We start from the raw sequence: 25,407 nt of genomic DNA on the forward strand, positions 1-25,407 counted from the left end.
TGACCTTCAAGCCACGTTGGGGAACCAGCTACACTGGACACCTTTCGGGTATTTACTCTGTTCTTAATGACCATTGTGGCCATGGGAATGCACCTCTCAGATATTCAACTATGAGAGTATGATCCACCAAGGGCCTAAGCTCCTGAGCTCTGAAATCCACTGCCATGTTTGCTCTAAGTCCACCACTTCCAAAGGCTACTTCTAGTCAATGGCTGAGTCCAGCAGTGATACTAAGGCATACTTCTTCCTAATTGGCTAGGATCTCCCCTGATGAGCAACTTTGGCTTGAGGACTCCCAATTGGCCTTGCTAAACTCTCCTTGAAGCTTAAAACTTGGATCTAATCCAGTCTAAAACACTTCTACCCTTCCTCTCTCCATCCTTCCCTCCCTCCCTCCTTCCTTCCTTCCTTCCTTCCTTCCTTCCTTCCTTCCTTCCTTCCTTCACTTGGGGTCATATTTACTTCTAATGGCTCTTGTTTGGCTCCTTTGCCATTCTATATCACAAACATTTCCTTTAATACATTTTATCCAATTTAATCTTGTCTTGGCTTTTGCTTCTTGGGGGACCTAGACTAACACAACCACTTTCTCTGAGATTTCCTCTATATCACTGGGTGGGCCCCTAATTATCTTCTTTGTCCTTCATCCCACTTCTAGCAATTTGGACCAGGGGCAGACTAATCACATTTTCTTTCCAAGGAATTTGAAATTGGTAACAAGTTAGTCTCTGTGCATGGCTGTAACTGAGGGAAACAAATGTTAACCATGGGACAGCTATCTTCTGACTATAGTGTACTTGAAGAAGCAGAGAAAGCCAGTCTGGAAAGAAAGAAAATGACACAAATTTCAGAGACCTAAAGATAGTACTGCCTGATACTGTCTCTTGTTTCAGACCTAGCTGTCACTAACTTCTGCAAGATACTTTAGTTAATCTATCCAGTACATTCCATTTTCAGCTTAAGCTATTTAAATTGAATTCTGTTGCTTGCAATCAGAAGAACCTAGATTTAGTCACTACTTGTACCCTAATAAAGTTTCAATAATGAAATTGTAAACATATAATCACAGAAGGTCACTGCCATTACTCTATGCCCTATCGTGAGGGTGATCATACAATTTATTACCCAACCTGTAACAGTTTTAAGAGTGAAAGGGGGAGCTAGTCATAATTGTATTAGAACAACAGGCTTAATCTAGGAGTTTTCTGGACAAACTGGGGCTATTATGGTCACCATACTCCCATAAAGAGAGTCAGTTGATAAAAGAATTAATGAGGTTGGACACAGTTGCAGTGAAACAAATCCCTTATAGGATCATCAAAATCCCAGATGTCTCTGAAAAAGGAATTTTTGAGATTTGTTTTTCATGTTATTACTTTTCAGACAAAGAAACTGAGGTTCAGAAAGAGGTAACTCACTCAAGGCCACTCAGCCAATAAGTAGAAGAGCTAGACTCAAACCCAAGTGTCTCTGTTCCTCTAGTCCGGGGTTCTTTCCTCAATGCAAAAGCCCTCAGAAGTATCAGTTCCCTTTCAGTGTGAGCTCTGGCCTCCTCCCCCTGTCTGAAACACCAAGGTCAGTCAGAGCACATATTCTAAATGAGAATATATTCTTAAAACAATCCTGGAGCATATCCTCCTTATGCCAATGTGACAGATTGTATTTTCCAAAGGTGGTCTTAATAATATCATTCAGCCCCACTGTTCTACAGTGGATTCTTGCCACTCCTTCATCAAAATGTAGTCTATTTTCCCACTATTTTGGAAATGGCTGAGCCCTATGATTGCTTTGAGCAAGAGGATGTGGTGGAAGTAATGCTGATGGAGTGTGGCTTCTTTGCAGTTTTTGCTTGGGCTACTTGGAATGCTTACTCTTAGGAAATTCCCTTTTGGAACCCAGCCACCATTCTGTGAGAAGTCCAAGCCATCTGGAGAGGCTATGGTCAACAGCACAATGGAGATTCCAGCCAACAGCCAGCATCATGTGAGTAAGCCATCTTAGACAACCAGCATTGCTGAGACTTGAGATGCTGCAGCCTAGCCAACGTACAATCTCACAAGCAACACCGAGTGAAGATCACTCAGCTGAGCCAACTCAACCCTTGGAAACATGAAAAGAGCAATAAATTTTTGTTTTAAGTCCCTGAGTTTTGGAGTGGTTTTTTTGGGTGGCAATAGCCAGAACACCCAGAATCTTCTTTCCAAGTCCAAAGCAGTCCAAGCTGGGAATGGACCACCTTCTTGGGGTAAAGTGCTCACCTCATAATTATAGCCACTGTGAATAATCTACTATTTGTCAAGAGAGCTCTTTATGGGGGAGCTTGAGGTACCATTCATCTGTGTTTTTATTACCTGAGATAGAAACTGTGAGTTCCATTGGGATCTTTTCATGTAAAATCCAAGAATACTTGGCACTCCATCCATGACTTGACCTCAACTTACCTGCCTCATCCCCCAAACTCTCTGCTGTGATCTGGCATGCCTCATCGCTTTAGTGATTTACTGACAGCACCATGTTTTATTGTACCATGCTATGCTCATGCCATGGTCTCACCCTGGAATTCCATTCCTATCTCAATTCACCTATTCCCAAGTTACTCATGCTTGATGTAGTTTGAGACTGGACATTCTCCTCCCAATGAGGTCTCCTTAAATTCTCTGCATTTGTTTATCTAAGCAGGTAACACATTTTATTAGAATTACCTGTTAATATGTCCAACTTACCAAGGAGGATATAAGCCTCTGGGTGATGGGACAGTCTTTATCTGTCTATCTATCTGTCTATCTATCTATCTATCTATCTATCTATCTATCATCTCTCTATCATCTATTTATATCTATCATCTATCTATCTATCTATCTATCTATCTATCTATCTATCTATCCATCCATCCATCCATCTATTCATCTTTTAGTTAGTTAGTTAGTTAGTTAGTTAATTTGGGGTCTTATTTTTTTTTTAATCCTCAGTATAATGACACTGATCAAGAAATGTTTAATGACGTAAAACCAAGGAGTCAATGAAAATAAATGGAAGATTTGCAAAGAATCACTTCCCTTTTAACCAGCCTCTCTCACCAACAATTACTCCTTCTACCAGTAACAATCGCAACAGCAAAAGCAAACACTTATGAAGCATTGACATGTGCCGGGAACTCTTCTAAAGTGTCACACATGCATGATGCATACAATCCCCATAGCTTTATGAGGTAGATATTATTATCACCCTCATTTTACAGATGAGAAAAATCAGTAATCCAAGAGCCCACAGTTTTTAAGGGGCAGAACTGGGATTTCAATCTCCACACTCTGGTTCTAAAGTATGGGCTCTTGACCTTTCAAGTCATGGTAACTTGGGACAAGTCACCATGACTTGAAATCCTTGGGAATGATCAGGGTTAACCGACCCAGCTCTGCTACTGTACTCTGTCTGGGGCAAGTTGCTAGTAAATGCTGCATTCCCATAGGAAGACAAGGTTAATGAAAGAGAAAGAAAGGTGGATAAATAATTTACCACCTGAGCACTGGGAAGAGATTTCTTGGATTAAAAGTCAGGAAACTCAAAAGACACAATTTAGACAATAAAGTAATAAATGACATAATTACTATCCAATTGGCTACAGGCTCATTCCGGCTCTGGAGTCTGCATTTCCCCTGACAGGGCACCTGCTTCTGCTCCTCTACCACAATCTCTCTACAAACAGAGGCAGATTACCTCCCACCCACCTTTATCAAAACAAATTTGCTTATAAAGCCTGAATTCTATATTTTTAAAAGAGTGAATCTCCCAAATTATTAGCATGTGTGTTGAGCTATGGGACTGGAGAAGGACCAAGGGAGAGAGAGATGAAAAGCGGGAGAAAGAACAGAAAGCTTAAGGGGGTCAGCAGAGAGAGGGAGAGAAAAAGAGAATTAGAGGTAGAAAGAAACAGAGACATGAGGAGACATCATGCTGCTGTTTAATACAACCTCATGCTGAGCTGGACCCACCCCTCCCCCAGCCCCAAAGGATTCCTGGGAAGTGTGGCTAAGCCAACTATAGATCCATTGGAGAAATGGGTTAACTGACCCACCCAAATTCCAAAACAAAACAAATTCCATTTTCTTCAGTAGTGAGTGAGAGCATGTGCTCTGGGGCCAGATTGCCCAACTTGGACTTCTGGCTGTACCACTCACTGACTGTCAGAGCTAGGGCAGTTTTCTTTATTTCTTTCTGCTTCAGTTCCCTCATCTATAAGAGCAACACCTACTTCAGGGTTGTTGTGATGAATTTTCATGTAAAACACTTGAAGAGTGACTAGCACATTGGAAGTACTCGAATAATAGTAACTTAAAATAATTAGCCATGGCAAAATATGTGAGAGCTAGAGCTTGTCCCTTCTTTATAGGGGTTGTGGAGCTAAGACTCTGCAGGTTACTTCTCTCTGCAGTCAGAGTTATAGGCCAGAGAGAAGGGTCTTGCCTAATGGGGTGGAAGTTAGGCAGAAAGACTGGGATCACCAGTTGGATTCCCAGTTAAGGCTGTGGAGTTACCACCTGGATCATCTTCCACCCATGTATCCAGTTGTTCATTTATGAAACACAAGTAGTTATTACATTCTTCTTAGTAGGTCCTGTGCTAGGAGCAAAAGGTAGAGAAATGTGTAAGAAGAATCTGCCCTTTTGAAATCATCACATTACAGGGAATGATATGGACATGTAGAATTAACATGAATATAATGGGTCTCCAGGAAGATCTGGGTTCAAATCCAATGACTGATGAGCTAAGTGACTTTAGGTTCATGACTTCTCTGAACCTCAAATTCCTTTTCTCTAAAATGCAAATTATAGTAACAGTAATAATAATAAATATGTAATTCAACAGTTTTGTAAAGCATACATGAAAAATTCACATAAGATGGCTTAGCACGTAATGCATACTCAATAATTACAGCTTTTAAAGAGTGTGATGTAATAGACAAAAGAAGAGTAATAGAAAACACAATAAGCTTTAAAAGAAATAGTGATATGAATAAAGACCTCTGAGGTGCCAAAAGAGGAGTTAGGCATTAATCCATTGTGAATTTGGGGAAAATGCTTTGGGTTGGGGGGTGGAGCTAGTGGTTAGCAGGGAGTTTACCAGGGGAGAAAGGAGAGGGCATTCCAGGCAGAGGAAACAGAAGAAGCAAAGGCACAGAGGAAAGAAAGGGGATATAGCAAGTTCAAAGAAGAGAAATTCAGTGAGTCAGGGAAGGGAAAGTATGGTCAGAGATGCTGTGAGGAGGTAAATCAGGTTAGCTCATGAAGGAGAACTTTCTTGACCAAATACGGAGTTTAGACTTTATCCTGCAGGCCAACACCTCTCAGGATCTGTTCTGTACAACACTCACATTGGAAGTTGTGAGCAACCACTGCATGAACATGGTCTGCCCTCAATAAATTCCGGAAGTGCTGGGTAGAACTACAGGGAGCTCTTCACTCCCAGAATCTGCAGTGCCTTTAACGTACTAAGAGTCCTCCTACCCCCAAGATGAAGAAGCATCTACAGCATTTCCCAAAAAGTTTGTCCCATACCCTCTGATATTAGTTCTGGGAAATTCCATTAGGCAAATGCTGCCATAGGCATGACAATAGTAGAGGCTGCATCTTGAGAACTGCCTTTAAGTGGATTAATAAAGAGAGTAGCAATACAGAACATAGACTCTACAGCCAAACCACCTGGGTTGGAGTCCCAGCTTTGTCCCTTACTAGCCTTGGACACAGGATTCCATCTCTCTGTGCCTCAGTCTCCTCCTCTATAAAATGAGAGTGAGAATATGCTCATGGGGGGTATTATGAGGATTGAATGAAATAAGATTTATAAAGCACTTAGAACAGTGTCTGGCATTATTAACACTGCCAGAGCATTTTGTTAATTAAATGGAGAGGACAGGATAGAATTCTCAAAGGAGCTTTGTTGGAGCAAGTCAGAAAAGAGAGTGTGTGCAGTACAAAGCTCTCCTGTCTTATGCAGGGTTCTTTTTTTCTTTCAATTCCCTTGGTTTCCTTTCTCCCTTCCTTGTTTCGTTTGTAGAGCAGAGCAGTCATATCACCTGACAAAGAAGCAAACCAGGACTTTATATAAGCATTCAACTTACATGAATGCAAATAAAACAAAATAAAATATTTTTTAAATCATAAACACATATATTAAAATTGCATACTAATATGATATATAAAAAATGACATTCATATAAACATTTAAGTGGTAGGGGCCATTCATCTGCCCACCTCCATATTCAGAGAGCTACTGGGGGTATAGCTCAGTGGTAGAGCATTTGACTGCATATTCAGAGAGCTAGGACTGCTATGAGCTTAGAGGGTCTCTGCTCCCATGTGCTGCTTAGACAAGGCAGAAACTTGCCAAGCTGAGGATGATTCCAGGGTTTAAGGGTTGCTATTTTTCTTATGACTTGCCTCCTAAATGCAAGCCAACTTAGTCTAGTGCACAACTCAAGAAAGAGACATCTGTTTCTGGAAGAAACACTGTGTTAGTCTAACCGGAGGCACCTTTATAAAGTCTTTGAAAGGTAATTTTGATGATATGTTATTTTTGTCTAATATACTTTAGAACACCCCTGCCATGTAAATTGACACTCTCTTGAAGTGTAGAGGTGAGATTATGACCTGGGTCTTCCTGACTCCAAAGTCCCTGCCTTTTCCACCACATAGACCCTTGTAGTCAAGTGCTTGTGTGTCATCCACTTGTTCATTCAACACCTCTTTACTAGATGTCTGCAACGTGCCAGGAACTATGCCAGGTGCTTGGGGATAGAGTGTGGAACAACTGAGACACAGTTCCTGTTCTCACGGGGCTCCCAGGTTTTAGGGAAGCTACAGAGCAAGAAATGAACTGATGCAGGGCAGTATAGGGAGAAAGACACCCATTTACTTGCACTTACAGCACTGCCCTAACCCACTTGGTAAACCAGAACCTAAGTTAGGGTCCTGGGTGTTATGATTAAATCAAATCAAAACCAAGGCTAACTTTTAAAATGGGAGGGGGAGTTTCAGATAGTGTGACTTCATTCAGGTATCCTCTACCCTCGCTGCCCATTTGAATCATCTAGGAATCATCAGGCCTTATCCAAGATAAATGTAGTAAAAATCTCTAAAGACTAAGAGGCTTAGAACTGATCCAAAGATTGAGAAGATGCTCTGCCTCCACATATCTTCCCATACATGGCAGAAAAAAAATATGTCCTAGATCTTAGAGATAGATGTATGTGGAATGGAGCTTAAGCATACCACCTCTAGAGATGGATCATCAGAACTGGAATTCTAGCTCTGTTACTTGCTAACTGTGTGGCCTTGGACATGTCATTTAACCTCAGGGCCTCAGCTTCAAATTAGGAGGATTAAATAAGTTAGTAGATCTAAACCTCTTTAAAGAGAAAATAAAATATAGCAAATACTTAATAAATGTTAGCTTTTACTGTTTTTCCCATTATGAGAAAATCCCAGAGACCAACATGAAGCTTGGAGGAATAACCCTTCTGCTCTTTCCATGAGCTCTTGGTGTGTTCCTTCTCCTGTGGTTCAAGCCTTCCCAGGTCATTTGGGCCTCCTATTGTCCCAGTTTCTAAATTACACATTCTGTACTCTAATGCCTTTCTCTCTTTTTAATGGAGATATAATTGACATATAGCATTATGTTAGTTTCAGGTATATGACATAATGATTTGATTTGATATTTGTATAGGTTGTAAAATGATCAATATGTCTGGTTAACATCTGCCACCACACATAGCTACAAATTTTTTTTTCTCATGATGAGAACTTTTAAGGCAACTTTTGAATAATATAGTATTATTAACTATAGTCATTATGCTGTATATTACATCCCCATGACTTATTTACTTTATGGCTGGAATTTTGTACTTTTTAACCTCCTTAACCCATTTCTCCCCACCCCCCATCCCCCACTTCTGGCAATCACCAGTCTGTTCTCTGTATCTGCAAACTCAGTTTTTTGTTTGTTGTTTTCTTTAGATTTCATATATAAGGGAGATCATATGGTATTTGTCTTTCTCTGTGTGACTTATTTCACTTAGCATAATGCCATCAAGATCCATCCATGTTGTTGCAAATGTTAAGATTTCTTTCTTTTCCTGATGTTTCTTTTTTTCCTTTTCTTTTTTTAAGATTTCATTTATTTGAGAGAGAGAGAGAGAGCATGACTGGGGGAAGGGCAGAGGGAGAAGGAGAGAGAGAGAATGTCAAGCAGATTCTGAGCTGAGCAGGGAACCTGACTGAGCTCGATCCCAGGACCCTGAGATCATGATCTGAGTTGAAATCAAGAGTCAGACGCTTAACCAACTGACCCCCCAGGTGCCCCTTTGATGTGTCTTTTAATTGATGCTTTACTTATTGTTTGGCTACGACTATTGTGGCAACTTAAAAATGACTGCAAATTCATTGCTATTCATCCTATTAAGAGGTAGAGTCTAATTTCTGTTCTCTTGAATCTGTTTTGAGCTTTGTCTTGATTGATCATTAGAATGCAGCAGAAATGATGTTCTAAAATTCTGAGACAAAGTGATAAGAAGCCTTAGAGCTTCTGTCTGGGCATCTTGGAACACTCACTCTGGAAAGCCAATTGCCATGTAAGAAGTCCAACCACTCTGAGGCTGCCATGTGAGAAAGAGCACATGGAGAGGTCCCGAGACTGTATGAAGATAGAGGCATGCTAGGACAGCACCCATCCGCTTCAACCCCCAGTAATTCTCTCAGCTGGTGCCCCAGACATCACATGAAGCAAGAGGAGTTCTTCCTGCCAACTCTGGCCTCAACTGCAGATTCATGAGCAAAAAAATTAATAAGATTTAGGGTGGTTTGATTTGTAGTGATAGATAAGTGGAAAATAAATTTATAAACTTCTGTGCAGGAGCATCTTCTTTGGGAGAGTAGGGCCAGGTATAAAACATGCTATGGATATCATGATGAAGAAAGAATACACATTCTGTAAAGCTGGGGGATAGTGCCTTCAGTAATTCTGCTGTCCACTTACATGTTTGCAGATCTAACTAGAGCTGAAGCTCGTGATTCCTGCCATTGCTGTAAAGTTTGCTCTTGTGTTCTTTACAAGTGAAAACATAGTCCAGAAGAGGGATGCTGAGGATAACTGGCAGGCAGAACTGATTCACAAAGCTGAGACTAAAAACGGAAACGATTCATATGTTGAGGATATGAATTTCCATTCAACAAAACCTTGTTGAATATCTAGAATATGTCAGCCTATGTACTAGGTATGCACAGATGAAATCTCCATGGGTGTATGAGTAAGGTGTGGGAGCATTAATTCCCTTCCTTTATGTTAAGAATTATCCTAGAGATTTTGTGCATGGTTCAGTGGGGGCACAAGAGAAGATAAATTCAACTCCACCTGAAGAGATCAGGAAAGACTTTATGGAGGAGGTGGTGCTTGAGTGGACTATTGAAGAATAAAGAGGAGTTCACCAGGAAGCCACAGGAGAGGCAGCTGTAACACAATGGTTAAATGTGTACAATCTAGAAGCAACCTCCATGTATCTCATTCCTGGATTTATCACCATTAGTTTTCTAGACTAGGACAAGTTACTTAACCTCTCTGGGCCTCAGTTTCATTTCCAAAGCTTGGCAAGAATGAGGAATGAGATTTTTTAAAGCTGGGGCTGTGAGGAGGTAAGAATGCTTTAGTGGGAAATAGGGAGCCATTGAAGGGATGCAATCAGATGAGAATCATGATTAGCATTGCATTTTAGAAACATGACTTTTACTGCAGTTTGAAGGAAGTATTGGGATGATAGAAGAAGGTCAATGCTGGAAGCAGATAGACGAATAGGAGAATATTGCAATGGTCCAGGCCAAAGATTATTAGGACTTTAATTAAGGGTATGGTAATGAAGATGGAGAGGAAGGGACACAGCCTTTATAGCAGAATAGATGGATGAGGTATGTCATAAAAGCTTCCAAATAACTGAGTACCCTTGGATTCCTATGCCCATGACAGGGCCCTTTGGCATCTCCCTGTCTCTCAGAGCAGCCTAAACAGATTCATTCTATGAACTCTAACTTGTGAGTTCCTACACTGTGGCAGGCCCTATGCTAGGTAATAAAAGTAAAGGTTATGGTTGTTCTCTCCCGGGATTATCTCACTGTATATAGTCGAAAGACCACAAATAATTTTGACCCACTAACTTGTGGGTTTTTTCAGCGGAGAGCCAGAACCACAGAAAGGTCATTTCTTGAAACCCATAATCAGGCGGATTTCCCCTAGGCTGGTTTTGCCACCAGGTGCAGACCTCATTTCTGAATCCTGCCTGACTCAAGATGGCCTTCTCTGTAGAGATGTGAGGGAAGAGGAGGGCAGCCAAAACCATTCTGTCTTCACACCCAAATCCTGGGGATTAGACTCATCATGATATCGTGACTTGGAGGCTTCTGACAGGAAAAGCCAAGACATAAATCCCTTCCATTGTAAAACCGTGCGGGAAATAAGCCAGCCTGTGTTTGAGAGTCTCTTTCTCAAAATCGCTCTGATCTCCAGGAGCTTCACTCAGCATCTTGATGCCTGTGGTTCCCCACCTATAAAGTCATGGGGACCGCCTGCTGGCTGCCGCCCTCTTCTTCCCAGGAGAGGAGAGAGATGCCTGTGTGCATGCTTCTACTGTCTCCAGCTCCAAGCTCACTAGCACAGCGTTCTTCTCGGAAATATGATGTCTTCTGATGCAGTAAGCAATCCTTTTTTTTCAAAACTTCTATTCTTACAATGATTAAGACAACCACATAATTAAACTTTGTATCCTTCATCCACACAGGTCAAAAATAAAAGGGAGGATGAGCAAGGCAGTGCAAGGGGGACAACACAGTAATGATACTGAAATCTCCCTTTGTGAAAAGAAGAGGCTCCTGGCAGGGCCTGGGAATCTGAGCTAGACAAGAGGCTGGGGTGAGATGGGGGGTTCTGGGGCAGGTGGGGGATATCATTTGCCTGTTGCTTCCTTCCAATTCATGGAACTGAGTGGCTGTCTAAGGAGAGACATCTTGGGGACAAACCAAAATCAATACTACCAGGCTATCCCAACCATAGGTCATTTGGATAGGAGTAGACAAAGAGAGAGACTCTAGATGCTGAACCCAGGGAGGGGGGCTTAGGAGACTGGGTAGGAACAAGTGACTTGGAAGGAGGAGATAGGAAGCCTAGATAAAACTTTCTGACCTAAAGAATATGGTGACAAGGGCTTTGAGCATGTCCAGTAAAGCAGTCGTAGAAGTAACCAACCTGACTTGCAAATACCATATCTGATTCTGGGTGCCCTACTCACCTGGGCAATCAAGGAACTGGAGAGTAGGATTTACTTCCTTTTACAGATAAGGAAACTGAGGCTCAGGAAGGTGAAATAAACTCATGTTTGCACATCTAATGAATAACAGAGCCTGAATTAAGCTCAGGACATGTGACTTCAAATATCATGTCCTTTCCACTATACCAAATGTTTTACAAATGTCTGAAGAGGGATGAGAATCTGGGTTCCCAGAGTGAAAGTCGGATGTGAATCAACTGATGTAATCAGACTGGTATTGGGGGCCAGTAACTGGAAATGGGCTGGAGCCAGGGAGGTATTAAAGGTGCAGCGGGGTTACAGAGAGGCAGGTATCTCCAAAGCATGCAGATGAGGTTGGGTGAGCATTCTAGAAAGGAGACTGGATTCAGAGGTGGGTTCATTCCACTCAGAGACATCACAGGACAGGGGGATAAAAGTTGTTCTCCAAAAGGCATTTGCCACCTCAGCTGCTTAAAGAGAACCCACAGTGATGTCTACATAGAGGTTCCCGGTGCAAAATGAAAATGTGGTCCACTTACCCAAGAAGCAGGAAAAAAGTGCTGTTAAAGCTAGTAGATTATAACACTTGTTCCTGTCTTTGGTTCTCTTGCTTTCTTAATCCATCATGGTACTTTATTTGCTATTTAATGTTTCATTCGCTCAGGCATGGGGATTCTCGCCAGCTGAGGGCCAACCTTCACAGGCATTTGAGGTCCCACTCTATAACTTATCAGGTGCTCAAGCAGTGCGCAGCTGCAGGGATCCCTCTCCTGCCACCAAAGCACAGGGCCCAGGCTGGGGGTAGGGGAGTCATTCTCCCCTTTCTACAGGCCCACAGTGCACAGTTGACGCCCAGCAGATCCCAACCTCTGCATCAGACGTGCTCGGTACTAGGATGGGGGCAACCAAGGTAATGCCAACCTTGTCAGGAGTGGGTGTCACTATGCCACCATGTTCACCATAACTGGGATCTTACTATGGTTGTATCCAGGCCCCCTCCAGAGGCAGGGGGCAGAAGATGTCACTGAGCAGGAGTGCAGAAAAGGAGGCCAGGGAAGTAGGCCCACCTGTAGAGGCATGGAGGCAGCCGTGGGCAGGATGAGCTGAGACTCCAACTTCCTGGAGCATGCTCTCTTGCCTTATTGTACTTGACTTAAGAAACACAATGTCAAAAATACAATTGTTAAGAATTTCAAGATGGCAGGTACCTGGGTGGCTCAGTTGGTTGGGTGATTGCCTTCAGCTCAGGTCATGACCCCAGAGTCCTGGGATCGAGTCCCGCATTGGGCTCCCTGCTCAGCAGGGAGTCTGTTTCTCCCTCTGCCCCTCTCCCCCACTCGTGCTCTCTCTCTCTCAAAATAAATAAAATCTTAAAAAAAAAAAAAAGAATTTCAAGATGGCAACTGCAAAACATGAAACCTCAAAAGCAAGGTTCTTCTGAGGGGAGGGTCCTTGTTGCATGCCCATGAAACCAGCCCTGGGAATATGCAAGCTCCAATAGCAATGGTCCCAAACTATAAATAAACCCACTAATCTGGGGGTGCCTCCTAAGCTCCCCAAACTGTTTGACTTCCTACTGCCAACGTTCAGATGGCTTCCATGGTCTCCTTGGAAGTCATGAAAATGTCCTTCTGTTGTCACTGCTACTGTCTTCACTCTGCAGCCTCCAGTGGTGCTAGCAGAACTACTCTTTGCTGCTGTTGGTGTTGCCTCCCTCACCAAGACAGGTAAGGGCTCTCTCCTTGCAGGTGTTTATATGTCACTATGTTCTAGAAAGTGTGGCCTAGTTCCTTCCATTTCTCCCATACCCTGTGTTGAAGAATTTGGGGAAGTCTATTAGAGCTAATGTGACTGTATAACATATCATCCATATTTAACATGAAAGGGGGTTAAATTTAATAACCACACTAGAACAACAGGAGTAAGTGGGACTGTCTCAGGCAAATTAGGACATACAGTCATCCCAGTTGGGACTGAATAGGAAGACATTTGATTGGTCTTATACAGTATCACACACTTAAGAATTCAAATACTGCCACCACCTCAAACCAGTTTCCTAACATGAAATCCAAGCATCTCAATTTTCTCCCTCCTTTGGGCAGCTTTCCAGCACTTCCAAGGGAAAGACCAGCCTTCCCATGCTCTACCACTATTTCCAATCAATGTCCCTAATCTTAGTGTCTGTGAACCTAAATGACAGTTACAAAGTTCCCTATACTCGTTCTCTGCCAGGAAGCCTAGAGGGTCTTTATTCAAATTGGACTCCTAGTGAGCTGTCTAGGGATTTCCAGATTTGGAGTGGGAGTGGGATATCCTTGCTGTGTCTGTCAATGGACTGATTTTTCTCTACTTTCCAGTTGCTGTTGGGAAGCATCAAACACCCACCCTCACACCTCCATGTTTGCTGATGCTCTTTCAAAGGTGCCAGAGGACTGATGTCACTAGCTGAGAAATCTTAATTGGCCTTAAATAGCATATTTCAGAGTTTAGAAGGGATTTTATTAATGATTTCATTTGAAAGGTAGAGCTCACTATTGCTTAACCTTTGCTGTAAAGGTAATTGCTCAGCCCAAACTATTCTTCTAAGAGGGTGAAATCATTCTTACCCTTTCTGAAGTGACTATCAATAAAGAGAGATTTCCTTTATACTGCTATGCCCCATTTTTTTCTCAGATGCTATCTCTCTTCCCACCATGGGAATGTGGTCACAGAAAATCAACTCATTGGGTTTCCCATTTGACATCTGAAATGATTTTTATCCTCATATTATTTCTCTTGAACAAGAACTACGTTTTTGAAGAGTTCTATTTATGCCATGAAATACAAGTATAACCTTTTTGGTTCCTTCTGAAACAAAAAACTTCAAGGGAGTATAACTTCAGTAGTGTCAGCCCTGAGTACTTGGGACATTTATGGTTCACAAAGGTGGGAATCCTCCAGATCTTCCCTTATAATGGGATAATAATGGAAAGTCTAAACTTAAACTCTCAAATTTTCTTTCTTCATTTAGTAATTTTGTTTGAAAGTTTACCATTCAAGCAACTATGTTCTCACCTTTCTCTTCTCCTTTCCCAGGCTCCCTACTTCCTCTTTTTCCCCCTCTTTTTAATTGGAATAGGATCCATAAAGTGAAGGCAAAATTTTTTGATCAATTATTTTTTGAGACTCCTGTGGCATCCTGATCTAGCTCACCAATAGTATAATCACCATAAATTTATTAAATGAAAATAAATGTTTGGTTGTACAAGTATTATGGGCTGATTTCAAAATTCATATGTTGAAATCTTAACCCCTAGTGCCTTAGAATGTGATTGTATTTGGAGATAGCACCTTTAATTAAGTTAAAATGTGATCCTTTAGGATGGATCCTAATCCAATATGAATTAGTATCTTTATATAAAGAGGAGATTATGGAAGATCACATGAAGAGGAGGAGAAGATGACCATCTACAAGCCAAGGAGTGGGGCCTCAGAAGACAGTGACCCTGCCAACACTTCAATCTTAGACTTCTAGCCTCCAGAATCATGGGAAAATAATCATGTTGTTTAAGCCACCACTCTGTGATAGTTTTTCATGTAGCCTTAGCAAATCAATAAAATAAATTTATCTCGTATCAATTTACCACTTTTTAATTCTTTTTGTTTTTTAAAATCAACTTTATTGAAGAATAATCTGTATCTTATTAAATATGTCTTATTTTAAGTGTGTGGTTCAGTGAATTTTTACAAATGTATACACCCAAGCAAACATACCACAATCAAAATGTAAAATATTTCCTGCAACCCAAAAAGTTCTTTCATGCCCCTCTGCAATCAATCCCTACTCTCCAGATAAAGGCAAAAACTGATCTACTTTCTGTTACAATAGATTAATTATGCCTGTTCTAGAACTGCATATGAATAGAATCTGATAATATGAACTCCTTTGTGTCTGGTTTCTTTCACTTAGCATAATGTTATTTTTTTTAAAGATTTATTTATTTATTTGAGAGAGGAAGAGAGAGAGAGAGAACAGGTGGGGGTTGGGGGAGGGGCAAAGGGAGAGAGAATCCTGAAGCACATTCCCCGCTAAGCACAGAGTCCAATGCGGGGCTTGGTCCTAGGACCCTGATATCATGACCTGAGCCAAAATCAAGAGTTGGCCGCTTAACCGACTGAGCCACTCAGGCACCCCACTTAGCATAATGTTTTTGAGATTCATCCATGTTATTGCATATATCAATAGTTTGTTCCTTTTTTTTTTTTTAGATTTATTTATTTTAGAGAGAGAGGGAGAGAGTGTAAGCATGAGCAGGAGGGACAGAGGGAGAAGGAGAGAGAATCTCAAGCAGACTCTGCACTCAGTGCAGAGCCCATTGCAGGGCTCTGTCTCACAACCCTGAGATCACGACCTGAGCTGAAACCAAGAGCTGGCCGCTAAACTGACTGCGCCACCCAGGTACTCCCCTCACTTTTTTTTAAAAGATTTTATTTTTAAATAATCTCTATACCCAATGTGGAGCTCAAATTCACAAACTCACAAAGCTCTACCAACTGAGCCAGCCAGAGGCTCCAAATGGTATGTTCCTTTTTATTGATGACTTGTATTTCATTTTATGTATAACCACAATTTGCTTATTCATTCACCTATTGATGGAAATTTGGGTTATTTCCAGTTATGAGTTTTTATGAGTAAAGCAGCTATGTACACAACATTTGTGTACAAGTCTTTGTGTGGATATCTGTTTTTATTACTCTTGAGTAAATACCTAGGAGTAGAATTGCTGTATTACAGGTTAAGTGTATGCTTAATTTGTTGAGAGAAAGAAAGAGAGAAAGGAAGGAAGGAAGGAAGGAAGGAAGGAAGGAAGGAAGGAAGGAAGGAAGGAAGGAAGGAAGGGTCTTTTAAACTTGTTTTTCAAATTGTTTTACTTTTCCACTGATTTCAGTTTCTTAAATCACAGATTTACCATTTTACTTTCCTACCAACAATGAATGAGTGTTCTATTTGTTCTATATCCTTGTCAACCCTTGATACTGTCAGTTTTTAAAAATTTTAGCCATTCTAATGAGTGCGTAGTGGTCTCTTATTGTGGTTTTAAGTTCAATTTTCCCAGATAATTAATGATGTTGAGCATCTCTTCATGTGCTTACTGAATACTTGTATATCTTCTTTGGAGAAATGTCTGGTCAAATCGTTTGCCCATTTTAATTGGGTTAACATTGAATTGTAACTATTCTTTTATATATCCTGGATATGTCTCTTGTCTGACATATGTACTGAAATTTTTTCCCTCCCTCTATGGCTTATCTTTTCATTTTCTTGGTTGTGTCTTTTGGTGAACATATTTAACTTTAATGATGTCCATATTTATCAACTTTTTCCTTTCAATAATTACTGATTTTTGTGCTCAAGGAAATCCCAAAGTTGCAAAAATATTCTCCCATGTTTTCTTCTGAAAGTTTTGTAGTCGAATTTTTATATTTAGGTATGTGATTAACTTTAAGGTGTGTGTGTGTGTGTGTGTGTGTGTGTGTGTGGTGTGAGGTAAGGGTCAGGGTTCTTGTGGCTGTTCAATTGTTCTAGCACTTTAGTAATAAAGATTATTCTTCCCCCATTGAATTACCTTGGCATCTTTGTCAATAATTTATTGACTATACTTATCGTAGCTTATTTCTGGATACTCCATTGTTCCATTGCTCTATATGTCTATCCATATATCAATACCACCTCATCTTAATTACTGTAACTTATAGTAAGATTTCAGGTCCAACTATCTTCTATTTTAAATTTATTTTGGCTACCCTAGGTCCTTTATATTTCCATATAAATTTTAGAATCAGCTTAACAATTTCCCAAAAATCTGCTAGAATTTTGATTGGGGTTGTGTTAAATGTATGGGTCAATTTGGGGAGAATGGGCATTTTAATAATAATGAGTTTCTCATGCATAAACATATGTTTTCTCTCCAATTATTGAGGTCTTTGATCTCTCAACAATGTATTTGAGTTTTCACCATAAAGTCCTGTACATATTTTAATTTATCTCTAAGTAGTTAATATGTATTGATGCTCTTATAAATGATATTTTAAAATTTTTATTTCCTAATTATTTATTGCTAGTACATAGAATTACAATTGAGCTTTATATATTGACATTGTTTCCTGAGGATCTGTTAAAACCCTTGTTAGTTTTAGTAGCTTTATTATGGATTCTTAGAATTTTCTATGCACACAATTATATTGTCTGCAAATATAGTTTTACTACTTCCTTTCCAATATATATGACCTTATTTCTTTTTATTGCCTTACTGCACATGCTAGGTTTTTAGTCCCATGTTGAACAGAAAGAGTGAGAAGAGACATCTTTACTTTGTTTCTATTCTGAGTGTAAAAGCATTCACTGTTTTGACATTAACTTTGATGTTAGCCTAAGGTTTTCCACAGATGACTTTTATCAAGTTGAAGAAATTCCCATCTATTCCTAGTTTGTTCATGGCTTATCATGAATGAGTGTTGAATTTTGCCAAATACTTAAAAAAAAACTATCTATTAGGATCATCACATTTTTTCCCTTTTAGTTTGCTATTGTGGTGAATAAAATTGATTGATTTTCAAATGTTAAACTAAAATTAATTTTTCTAGATAAACCCAGCACTTATTGGCAGTTTCAGATCAGCCTGATGCTGCCCCATCAGACAACCAGCAATAGCTGAGTGGAGCCTCTTCCTCAGAAGTCTGAGGACCAGCTCTGCGGGAGTATTTCCTCTGAGACTCTGAAGTAGATAGGCCCTTCTCTGAGGACCAACTACTCAGGGTCAGTTCTCTGGGCAACCAATTTCTGGTAATCCAATCTTCTCCTTTTCACCTCCCACCCCCATGACTCATGGAGCTTTCATAAAATCATGGTTTCTCAGAGTTGGAAATACCTTAGAGATCATTTAGTATAAACTTCCAGCCAATGTACAAATCCTTGCTACAGTGTCTCTGTTAAATAGTCCTCCATTGTAGGCTTGAAATCACTTGGGACAAGGAACTCAGTATCTCTTACTTCCTCAGATACGAAGAAATTAAGAAAATCAAGCAGATTAAGAAGAGATGCTCTTACAGTTGGGGTTTAGCTTTCCTGAGCAGTGCCAGAAGGCCATGATCGCAGTTTAATCTGTTTCAATGCTGGTGTTTTAGTTTTTTCTTTTAACTGGGTTCTGCAAACTCCCATGGACATACTCTCAGGATTCCCTGAGTTATTTATGGAAAATTAAAAAAAATCTATTTCTATAGCACTCTAAAAAAAGTTATATAAGTATATATTCTGACTGATTTCCATGGCCACAGAGTACTCATAACAGGGTACTACCACACAATTTCAATGTCCATGTTTACTTTGTGTTTATATTTACAGTCTACTTGAGAGACTATTATTGGTTAAGAACAAAGACACAGGATCTGGGATGCCTGGGTTGTAATTCCAGATCAGCAACTCATTATATGTATGATTTTGGGCAAATTATGTTATCTTTCTGAGCTTCAGTTTCCTCACATATAATATGGAGATAAAGTACCTCACTCAAAGAATTGTTGTGAGGATTACATAAATTAATATATTAGAACAATGCCTAGCACACAGCAAGCGTTGTATAAATGTTTGGTAGTATCATTAGGTAGTACTAGCTTAATTATTGCCAGCTATTAACAGAAGCAGGCAGAATTAACGTGTACCTTAATCACTATGTTAGAAGTGGAGACGAAACAACATCACGGCACATTGCACAAAGGATTCATAATACTTGTAATAGATAAAGTCATAAGAGAATTAAGTAATCATGTGACACATAGTACCATAAACATACTCCACAACACACAGAGAGACAATTTAGTTTTGACAAAATACTATCATTTGTCATATTAAAGATCATTTAAATTTCACTACTTTTATGGTTTGCTTATAGTTAATTGTAAATTAGTTTTCTATTTATATGGGATAAGGACTAGAAGCATATGGAGTTTATATTTAGTTTCATGTTGTATATACTTAAATAACATGCTACTGAAAATAATTTATCAATACCTGAAGTCCATGAGATAATTTTTCCCTTTCAGGTGGGTACATTCATTACTCAAACTTGAGAAGTACTGATATAACCAGGCCAGTTCTTTCCCTAATGAAGCACTGTCCCCAGTGGTAGCTATAAACTGGCAACACTTAAGACAACAAGCTTCTGTTGAAGTTCCTGAATCAGGCGGGGCTCAGTCACCACATTTAGGATCCAAGGTATGAAACTGGGAGAAGGTACATTTAGAAGAAACTAAGTACCTATGATGGAAGAAAAATGAAGGCCAGGAGTGGATAAGGTGGCCCGGAACTAACAAATGTTTGAGTTCTGTTAAGTGCCAGGTACCACTCTCATAACAATTCTGTGAATTGATGGCCTTATTCCCCACTTTTCAGATGAGGAGAATGAGGTTCAGGGAAGTTAATAACTTGCCTACCGTCACAGAGCTAAAAAGTAGCAGAGCCAGGGCTCCCACCTGGCTGCCTGGCTTCAAAACTGATCATTTTGCACCATAGCTTTGTCCCTGAAATCCACCAGCAAACTCTGAAATGAAGACCCATGACCAGGACTGCTGTCTGAAACTCCAGAATGCAAGCTTTTTTTGGAATGGCAAAACCAGAAGGGCCTCTTTGAGTATTCCTTGGCTTCTGATCCACAGAGAGAAGGTTAGTTACTGTGATGGTTAAAGTTTGTGTCAATTTGACTGGGCTATGGAATGCCCAGATAGTTGGTAAACATGATTCCTGAGGGTGTCTGTGAGGGTGTTTCCAGAAGAGATTAGCGTTTTAATTGGGTAAAGTGGATCCAATCCATTGAGAATGTGAATAGATCAAAAAGGCAGAAGTAGGTTACTTGACTCTTGGCTCTTTGAGCTGGGACAGCCATCTTCTCCTGCCTCCAGTGATCCTGGTTCTCAGGCCTTTAGATCCAGACAGGAATCTACATCCTCTTGGGCTTCCAGGCTTTCTAACTACACTACTGGCTTTCCTACATCTCTAGTTTGCAAAAGAGACTGTGGGACTTCTTAGCCTCCATAATTGTGTGAGCCAATACCTCATTATAATAAATCTCTTCCTAGAAATATATAAATATATATCTTATTGGTTCTGTTTCTCTGGAGAACCCTGACTAATACAGTTAGCCCCTGACAGAGGCAGCTAAAGAGGGCTGGCTCTCAGCATCCTGACAGTTCTAGCTATAGCTGATGTTGGGGGTACATTCCTACCAGAAGCTTATTTCTTTTCTTAACCCAACTATGTTAAGGAAGAACCACTGGCCACTTATTTTCACAAGTAGTTTCATGACCTCAAGTAGTTATAGATCCAAATATGCCTGGGAAAAATATGCTTTCCCTTCCTCAGTTTACATGTCATTTTCTGCTAAGGAAGTAGAGGTGTCCATGTCTTACTACTGGGAGAATCCTCTTCTCCCAGAATAGCATGGGGCTGAAAAGAAGACACAGAGACCAATGACCTGCTTTCCCTCTACCCATGGTTTTGCATTTTTCTTGTTTTTCAACACTGGAAAGCTACATGCTAAGCTTCATCCTCAAATATTCATGTGGCAAGTTAGAATTGAAACACCCCCTGGAACTCTGTTTTCAGAAAGCCCAGTCTCCAAATACAGAGAAGACTTCTGTGAAAATGCTGTGGCTCCTCTCCTCCTTTGCTGCTTCAGTGTTCCCCAGGGGCTCCCAGACACTGAAGAGCCTTGTTCCCCCAAATCTAGGCTCCTCTGGCTTCCTCTGCTATGCAGGGTAAGGGGCACTTAACATTTCTCCACTGACTTCACCCTATTGTTAAGGTCAGATGTGGTTTTTGTGGAGTACAGTTAATATAAATATTTTTAAATTATTGATAGTTTAGAAAGCTTTTTTCAGCTTTACAACTCATTTTAGGTAACATCATGTAAATTCTTAGAATTGTCAAATTTATAAAAATTTTATCAAGCTATTAGATTTGGAAGGAGTTTCCACATATCAGCTTCTGGCTCCATACATTCCAGACTTTATTTGTCCTCCACTCTCCACATACCTCTGGTGCTGAGTGCCACAGAAAACATTCATATCATCATATGACCTCTGGCCTTGCACCTTCAAGTCATGACACCAAGTGAGTTAGCACAGAAGGCAATAGGATTATTTCTGGAAGTTACATCAACACCAGCATGGCTAATGATAGTGCATAGAGAAGTGACCTTAATCCACATGAATATGTACTGCCAACCCCAAGTTCACTGCATCCGCAATTCAATTTCCCCTTAGGATGTACAAAATACCTCTGGCCATACCAATGCTACCAGACGTGCAGGTGAGTGCGAGAGAGGGGACATTGACGGGAAAAGGGCAGTCTTAACTAAGTGCAGTAGAGTATGACATATATTGCAAATATTACAAAACATGTGACCACATAAACACATTACTAGAGTTCCCCCCAGAGACTTGGAAGGGACTGATGCAAATGAGCCCTGAAACTCAAGCTTTAGTAGCTTCTCAATCTGTCTCTGCCTTGCATTATGGGTGGATGAACTTCTTACTCTTCACAGTCCATTTTTCTTTAATGTTCATAGTGTCTTTAAAGTTACTTTATTCCTTTACTAGATGGCCTTCCTAGATTGCTAAGATAGATCATTAGCCATTTAATTATTATTTAAATAATTAATCCCTACTCCTCTTTACCCTAATGCACATTACAGAGTTGTCTGTGGGAGAAACAGTGATTTGATGGGTCTTGCAGTTGCAACTTTCAATTTGGGACGTAAAATAAGGTTTGTTTTTTCTGACTATGTCTGGCACCTTAATATTTTTGATTCATCTTTTCTGGTTAGTCAATAACTTAGACCTCATGTACTTTGTTTTCAGCTACTCAGGAAGATAACTGCCCATCTCTTTGAAGTGCCCCCTCATCCCCCCCCAAAGTAAGTTTCATGTACAACACATCACCTGTATAAGACTCATAATCCCAAGCACAGTCTCCAAATTTGGAGAAAATTTGGTCAGCTGTTGTCACATGATCTATTTACAAATAGACTGAAACACACTTTTATTTGTATGGTTTCATGCCCTATAACATTCCCTAAAGGATTTGAGGTACTTTATGATTATACACTTTTTTATGTTTTTCAAAAAGAGAAGAACAAAACAAAAAAAAAAACCCAAAAACAAAACAAAATACTAAAGCAAAACATAAAACTGAGAGGAAAAGAAAACCTGGTACAGAATGGTTGGAGATGAAATTTCAACAAGCACAAATGCAAGTATGATGACCACATCTGGGTTATTAAATCAACTCTGAGTTTCTTTGTGACAAAAACAAAAAGGGAAACCTGATTAGTTATGAGATGCACACTGTTCAACAGATCAAACCATCACTATTTTTCAGAAGCTCAGCTTTTCCTGGCTCTGAGAGGAGTCTCAGGATATATCTCATTCATTGTTTAAACCCCAGAGGGGTACCTGGTACTTAGTAAACACTCATTAAATTTTTTTTTTGGAAAAATGAATAAATGGTTGAGTGAAATCAATGTTTGCTTTCTCTCATAAATAAGTTGAAAATTATTTAAAGGCCCATTTTGTGCCTCATTCATTTTTATGTCCCCCAAAATACTTACTATGGTTCATTTATTCACTCAACAAAAATTTATTGAGGGTCTGTTATATGCCAGGCATTGTTCCAAGCTCTAGGAACATGGTAGTGAACAAAACATTCTAATGAAGAAACAAGCAATAAATGAAGTAATTTTTATGTATGTATATATTTTTATTTATATAGTATATTAGATAGTGATCCTTCACTATAGTGAGCACATGTTTGAATTTTGTATGAATTCCAAAAGGAGCCCCATCCACCAGAAAACCCTAGAGGATCTTCTAACCACAAGGCCTCACAATTGTGATGTAACAACTGGGTCTGTGGAATGACTTCGCTGGAGGCCTTAGAATGGTTCCTGGATTGTGTGTCCCCCAATAATGGCTCGGATGTCTTTTGAAAATTCTAAATCAGAAGGTTATGGGGTGGGTCTGAGACTTGGAGCCCAGAAGCTCTCTTGGGAAACCCTGTCCCTCTCAAATTAAGTAGTGAGAGCCTGAACCGAGGCCATCTTTAGAAACAGGATCTCCTCATGGCCCATATATAACTCTGAGCCATTCTGTTTCCTACTAAGGGAACTCCCAGGATGGAGCCACCCCACCCAGTCAAATGCCCGTGGTCAAACAGGGTCATTGGGCCCCGAAGAATGTTCCTCTCCTCTCCTTTGGCTCTCCTTCTGCATACAAGGACTGTTCCTGCATCCCCCTTATCTGTGGCGCCAAGAAGACTAAAATCCCCTGACAGCAGGGGCTGGTAGGGCACGCACTGGAGGCTGCCTGACGGCCAGGGACCATTAACCTCCTCTTCCAGCTCATTGTTTTACAAGTGGTCATCGCCACCTCGCCGCCCAGTCAGAAGCCAGTAGCAGCTTTATAGCCTACTTACAGAAAATGGCTCAGCACTTAGGCATTTTCTGGTGCCCCAGGGTTCAAAGTGAAATTAATTTCCATTACTTCCCATAATAAATCACCTCACCCAACACATGTATGAAATTCCATTCAAGAGACTCAAGTCATTCTGGGGCTCCACAGAAATGCATACACACTTCAGCTTGCACTTAGTTAATTTCTCTGCTTGGGATAGAGCCCATGGGGCCCTGGAAAACAATTACGTTCCAAGAAAGCCAATGGAACGCAAAGCAGCCTTATAACATCCAGACAGGAAACCAGACCGATGATCCTGGCTATATGTAGAAGAGAAGGGGGGGTTCTTTTTCTCTTGGGGCCCTTTTTGGTGGTCCCTTTCTCTCCCTCCATGGCCTTTCTTATCACAGGCACAGATAAACAGAACCTGATAAAGGAATAGGGACAGAAGTGGCTCCCTCTGTTTGACATCATAATCTGGGTCTGGTTGGAAACATTTTGAGGACTTTTGGGAGCATGTGTGTGGCTAGTCATTCTGATTCTCAATCTTTTTATAAAAGAAACCACTGAATGATCATAAGTGTGGCATACAACTGGATAACGAAGAAACTAAAGAGCAAGGTGTAGCATCATTAAGATCCATGGAGGTTATAAGAATGGTGAGCATGACTCACACATCATGTCTGAGGAATTTGAGGTGAAGGGAGAGGGAAAGAGAGAGGCCCAGAATCTTTGAGCTGGAAGGGATTTTACAGAGCCCTGAGTTCAATCCCCATAGGTTAGAGATGGGGACAGAGAGAAAGAGACAGAAGATAACAATAGTAACCACTACTGTTCATAATAGTAATACCCACTGTGCCTAAAAAGCACTAATTTCTAACATTTATACCAATTAAACCTCATAGAAACCCTATGATCTAGGTTTCTTTCTTTTTTTCTTTTTTTGAGAACAGTTTTATATTTATAGAAAAATTGAGAAGATAGCACAGGGAGTTTCCACATACTCCACACCTTGTGGCCCTTATTAACATTTTACATTAGCATGGTACCTTTATTATAATAAATGGACCAATATTGATATATTGCTATTAATTAAAGTCCATTTTTTACTCAGATTTCAATTTTGGGTAGTTGTGATTATGTATATTTTAGGATGCCCCATTATTGAAATTTGTTTAATCTTTTTTTCTCACAACTATAGACTGGGGTTATAGTTTTTTGTGAGATGAGATAGGTATTTTTATCCTCATTTGGAAATGAGAAAACAAAGACCCAGTGGAATAAGGGGAATGACCCTGAGCCATGTCACCAAGAAGTAATGGAGTCAGGTTTGTAACGCAGGTCTTTCTTATTTTAAAGATCAAGTTCTTAACCATCACACTACCTCCCCATAACCCAATGAGTTGGAAGCCCAACTGAGACTTAAGTCTGAAGCCCAAACTGATGTTCTTTCACAGAGATGGATGGATGGATGGATGGATGGATGGGATGGGTAGAATGATAGAGTGATAGGGAGGGAGGTAAGTCGATAGATGATAGATAGATAGATAGATAGGATAAATAAATGGATGGATGAATAGATAGATGATAGAAAGATGATA

General features: G+C 40.2%; 1 pseudogene; it reads left to right on the forward strand.

The window, feature by feature from the left end:
* LOC116638603 overlaps positions 1 to 25,407 on the forward strand; it is a 53,045-nt pseudogene that overhangs the window by 2,622 nt on the left and 25,016 nt on the right.

This window comes from Phoca vitulina, unplaced genomic scaffold (assembly GCF_004348235.1).
Source record: "Phoca vitulina isolate PV1807 unplaced genomic scaffold, GSC_HSeal_1.0 scaffold16, whole genome shotgun sequence".
Classification (NCBI taxonomy): Eukaryota; Metazoa; Chordata; class Mammalia; order Carnivora; family Phocidae; genus Phoca; species Phoca vitulina.